This window comes from Macaca fascicularis, chromosome 2 (genome assembly GCF_037993035.2).
Source record: "Macaca fascicularis isolate 582-1 chromosome 2, T2T-MFA8v1.1".
Classification (NCBI taxonomy): domain Eukaryota; kingdom Metazoa; phylum Chordata; class Mammalia; order Primates; family Cercopithecidae; genus Macaca; species Macaca fascicularis.
The window spans coordinates 15,776,390-15,781,967 of record NC_088376.1 but is presented as its reverse complement, the minus strand read 5'-3'; the positions used below and the strand labels follow the sequence as shown (position 1 = coordinate 15,781,967).

Sequence of the window (5,578 nt, the reverse complement as noted above, 5' to 3'; positions counted from 1 at the left end):
TTCCATCTCCCCGGCTGGAGTGCAGTGGCACGATCTCCGCTCACTGCAAGCTCTGCCTCCCGGGTTCACGCCATTCTCCTGCCTCAGCCTCCTGAGTAGCTGAGACTACAGGCGCCCGCCACCACGCCCGGCTAATTTTTGTATTTTTAGTAGAGACGGGGTTTCACCGTGTTAGCCACGATGGTCTCGACCTCCTGAGCTCATGATCCGCCTGTCTCAGCCTCCCAAAGTGCTGAGATTACAGGCGTGAGCCACTGCGCCTGGCCAACAATGAAGCTATTTTCTACAGAGAAAAAGAATTCTACTCACCTCCACTTTTTCCTTCATCTCAATTTAATCACCTAAATGGTGCCTAAAAATCTCTAAATTTTAGTTTTCCCCACTATGTCTTTTATTTTTTTTTTTTATTTTTTGAGATGGAGTCTTGCTCTGTCAACCAGGGTGGAGTGCAGTGGTGTGATCTCAGGTCACTGCAACCTCCGCCTCCCGGGTTCAAGCGATTCTTCTGCCTCAGCGTCCCAAGTAGCTGGGACTACAGGCGCATGCTACCACGCCCAGCTAATTTTTTTTTGTACTTTTAATAAAGACTGGGTTTCACCATATTGGCCAGGCTGGTCTTGAACTCCTGACCTCGTGATCTGCCCGCCTCAGCCTCTCAACGTGCTGGGATTACAGGTGTGAGCCACCGCACCCGGCCCCCCACCATGTCTTACCTTTTTTTCTTTTTTTTTTTTTAAGCTATCATCTTTTTCTCAAAACAACCAAATATAAAAGAAACAACACAAGGCATGTAAAAGAGCCCTGGTCTGATGGCTAAGATTCCAGTTCCAGCTCTCTATTTCTCTACGGGACCTCGGCCTCCACATCTAAAAAGGGAAGGATTGAAATAATTAGAAGTTACAAACTCAGGTGCCTGCAGGAACCAGGGAGGAGCAAATGAGAGAAGCAAGTGGGCTGGAAACAGTAGGGCTGTATTGCACTGGAGGACACCAGCACAGCTAAGGAGGAAGCCTTTATTCTGTACCACAGAAGAAGGCTGTGCTACAGGGTTTCAGGCCCAGGGTTGCAGAATCTTGTAATTTAGTAAGTCTGGAAATCAAGTTTTTATATGAAATCTCTTGATTTTTAAATGTTGGCAAGTAAAATTTTTAAATGTTTTGTGAATGCCGGACGCAGTGGCTCACACCTGTAATCCTAGCATTTTGGGAGGTGGAGGCAGGTGGATCACAAGGTCAGGAGATCAAGACCATTCTGGCCAACATGGTGAAACCCCATCTCTACTAAAAATACAAAAATCAGCCGGGTGTAGTGGCGTGTTCCTGTAGTCCCAGCTACTCGGGAGGCTGAGGCAAGAGAATTGCTTGAACCCGGGAGGTGGAGGTTGTGGTGAGCCGAGATGGTGCCACTGCACTCCAGCCTGGGCGACAGAGCAAAACTCTGTCTCAAAAAAAAAAAAAAAAAGGCCGGGCGCGGTGGCTCAAGCCTGTAATCCCAGCACTTTGGGAGGCCGAGACGGGCGGATCACGAGGTCAGGAGATCGAGACCATCCTGGCTAACACGGTGAAACCCCGTCTCTACTAAAAAAAATACAAAAAACTAGCCGGGCGAGGTGGCGGGCGCCTGTAGTCCCAGCTACTGGGGAGGCTGAGGCAGGAGAATGGCGTGAACCCGGGAGGCGGAGCTTGCAGTGAGCTGAGATCCGGCCACTGCACTCCAGCCTGGGCGACAGAGCAAGACTCCGTCTCAAAAAAAAAAAAAAAAAAAAAAAAAAAAATGTTTTGTGAATTCCTTTCCTACCAAAAACCTCAGCTATGAAGCCATCTGGCAGCCAGTGAGTGACACTGGGTCAGGTGACCTTCAGGCTCCTTGTGTCACTCTCCTGGAGTGACATTCTAGGAGTTTTAGAGTCTTGAGGTTTACATTTAGTTTTATGATCCATTTTAAATTAGTTTTTGTGAAAAGTTTAAGATCTGTATCTAGATTTGGGTTTGTTTGTTTGTTATTCCAGTTTTTCCAGTACCATTTGTTGAAAAGACTATTTTTGGCCAGGTGTGATGGCTCATGCCTGTAGTCCCAGCACTTTGGGAGGTTGAGGTGGGTGGATCACTTGAGGTCAGGATTTTGAGACCAGCCTGGCCAACATGGTGAAACCCGGTCTCTACTAAAAATACAAAAGTTAGCCAGGAGTGGCAGCACATTCCTGTAATCCCAGCTACTCAGGAGATTGAGGCAGGAGAATCGCTTGAACCCAGGAGGTGGAGGTTGCAGTAAGTCGAGATCACACCACTGCACTCCAGGCTGGGCAACAGAATGAGACTCTGTCTAAAAAAAAAAAAAAACGAAAGAAAAGAAAAGAAAAGACTTTTTTTGCTCCATTATATTGCCTTTGCTCCTTTGTCAAAGATCAATTGGCTATATTTATGTGGGTCTATTTCTGGGATCTCTATTCTGCTTTATTGATCTGTTTGTTTGTTTGTTTTTGAGACGGAGTCTCGCTCTGTCACCCAGGCTGGAGTGCAGTGGCGCGATCTCGGCTCACTGCAAGGTCCCCTCTCCCAGGTTCACGCCATTCTCCCACCTCAGCCTCCCAAGTAGCTGGGACTACAAGTGCCCGCCACCACGCCCAGCTACTTTTGTTTTTGTATTGTTAGTAGACACGGGGTTTCACCATGTTAGCCAGGAGAGTCTCTTTTCTACCCTCACTCTCATGGCAAACTCATCCAAATTTTACAGTTTTCAATATCACTATATGATGATGACTCTCAAAAGTATCTCTAGTACAGACATCCTCTCCGCTGAATTCCAGAACCATGAACTCAATAATCTACTGAATATCTTTATTTAAGACAAATGGGGTATCTCAATCTTTCTTTTTTTTTTAAACAAGCTCAGGCAAATTTTATTTTATTTTATTTTATTTTATTTATTTTTTTTTTATTTTTTTATTTTTTTTTTTTGAGACGGAGTCTCGCTCTGTCGCCCAGGCTGGAGTGCAGTGGCCGGATCTCAGCTCACTGCAAGCTCCGCCTCCCGGGTTCACGCCATTCTCCGGCCTCAGCCTCCCGAGTAGCTGGGACTACAGGCACCCGCCACCTCGCCCGGCTAGTTTTTTGTATTTCTTAATAGAGACGGGGTTTCACCGTGTTAGCCAGGATGGTTTCGATCTCCTGACCTCGTGATCCGCCCGTCTCGGCCTCCCAAAGTGCTGGGATTACAGGTTTGAGCCACCGCGCCCGGCCTATTTTATTTTTTTATTTTATTTTATTTTATTTTTTTTTGAGACGGAGTCTCGCTGTGTCTCCCAGGCTGGAGTGCAGTGGCCGGATCTCGGCTCATTGCAAGCTCCGCCTCCCGGGTTCAGGCCATTCTCCCGCCTCAGCCTCCCGAGTAGTTGGGACTACAGGCGCCCGCCACCACGCCCGGCTAGTTTTTTGTATTTTTAGTAGAGACGGGGTTTCACCATGTTAGCCAGGATAGTCTCGATCTCCTGACCTCGTGATCCACCCGCCTCGGCCTCCCAAAGTGCTGGGATTACAGGCTTGAGCCACCGCGCCCGGCCGGCAAATTTTATTAAAGGAAAATTTTTGCGTGGTTTACTGTTCACCAGTCTGTTCTGGCATGCTTCTAATGATGTCAGAGTTACCTGGATCAATGATAGCCAGTGTGCACACTCTGTCGTATTTTCCGCTTGCTGTGCCCAGTTCAATATTATTGCCACTGTAGTGATGGACACCAGTTTTGGCCAACATTGCATAGTACTCTGTTTTGGATTTCCTCAAAGCTGAGCAGTTGTTAGCAAGAATGGCCAATTTAGCTTTGCCTTGGCTTCAGAGTCTGCTTGTACCCCAGCACGTACTTTCCACTTTTCATAACGAGTTGGAGCCTAGAGTTGATTGACTCCAGAGACTTTTTTGTCTTCTTTGCGGCCATCATATTCCTGCCTTAGGTGCGGGACAGCCCTCAACCAAGAGCAGCCGCTAAGATGGCCGGGAAGCAAAAAAAAAAAAAAAAAAAGGGCATCTCAGTCTTAACAAGTTCAAACTGAGCTCCTAATATTCTGCCTCAAACTTACCCAGTCTGCCCTCTTTCACATCTTGGTTCTTGGGTTGGCATCTTCCACGACTCTTCTTTTTCTCTTCTACCTCCTGCTCACCCATCTTAGTCTGTCAGCAAATTCTCCTGGCCCTACGTTCAGAATATATCCAAGTATAACCATTTCTTATCACTTCTGCTATCATCCGGATCCAAACTCCCGTTACCTCCCACATGAATTATTTAATTAACCTCCTTTCTTGTCTCACTACTTTTATACTTGCCTCTTAAGATCTATTCTCAACATGGCAGCCAGAAAAATTAGGTTAAAATGGAAGTGAGGATGGGGTGATGGCTCACACCTGTAATCCCAACACTCTGGGAGGCTGAGTCAGGAGGATCCCTTGAGGCCAGAAGTTTGAGACCAGACCAGGCAACATAACAAGACCCTGTATCTACAAAAAGTTTAAAAATTAGCCTGGTATCATGGTGCATGCCTGTAGTCCCAGCCACTAGGGAGGCTGAGGTAAGAGGATCGCTTGAGCCCAGGAGTTTGAGGCTGCAGTGAGCCATGATTGTGCCACTGCACTCTAGCATGGATGACAAAATGATACTCTGTCTCAAAAAAATAAAATGGAAATCAGATCATGTCACTCTTCTGCTCAAATCCCTGCAATGGCTTTCCATTTCTGTCAGAGAGGAAGCTAAAGTTCTCATAGCGCCGAAGATGCTCTGTATAATCTGAATGCCCTTTACCTGTCTGATTCATTTACTACTCTCCTTCACACATATTTCTCTCCATTTATACAAATGGAATTTGTCCTTGTTTTGCCTCAAACACGCCAGTATGGCTACATCTTAAGGGTCTTTGGAACATCTATCTATTTGAAGTGATTCCCCCCGCCCACCAGATATTCATATGGCTCATTCCCTTTTCTTCTTCAAATTTTCGCTCAACTGTCACCTTCTTAAGGAGGTCTACCCTGCCCACCCCATTAAAACACAGTCCCTCCCCTTCTCCCCTGAACACTTTTTCCTTGCTTTACTTTTTTTTCCCATGGTGACTTATCCCCTCTATCATACCACAGAATTAGCATATTTCTTATGTTTATTGTTTATTGCCTGTCTCCTGCCAGCTAGAATGCAAGCTCTTAGCAGGCAAGGATTTTGTCTATTCTGTTCTCTATGTATCTCCACCATCTAGAATAGTGCCTTCACAGTGAGAAGGACCTGTGTTAGGACTTTTGACATCATTGACATTGTTTGGAATTCTTTTATGTTAAAATTATTATATTTAGTAAATGTAAAAATATAAAATATATTACACAATGTATCACACAATATTTGTCACCCTGTCTGTTCATTTCTGTGTATATATAAAACTAAGAGCCTAAAAAATTAAGTAGTCTGAACCTCTTTTGATCTCTGAGGGACTCTAAGTGAATATTTCAGAGTTGCTACATTTGAAGAAATCATATTTATTGATGTACTTCTCTTAAGGAAGCAAATTAAGAATTCTTAGCTGGGTATAGTGCTGCAAGCCTGT

The 5,578-nt window shown here is 45.4% G+C and overlaps 1 pseudogene; it reads right to left on the bottom strand.

Moving 5' to 3' along the window:
• Positions 1-3,406: 3,406 nt before the first annotated feature.
• LOC123571914 (large ribosomal subunit protein eL30 pseudogene) lies at positions 3,407-4,338 on the bottom strand (annotated as a pseudogene).
• Between the last annotated feature and the right edge of the window lie 1,240 nt (positions 4,339-5,578).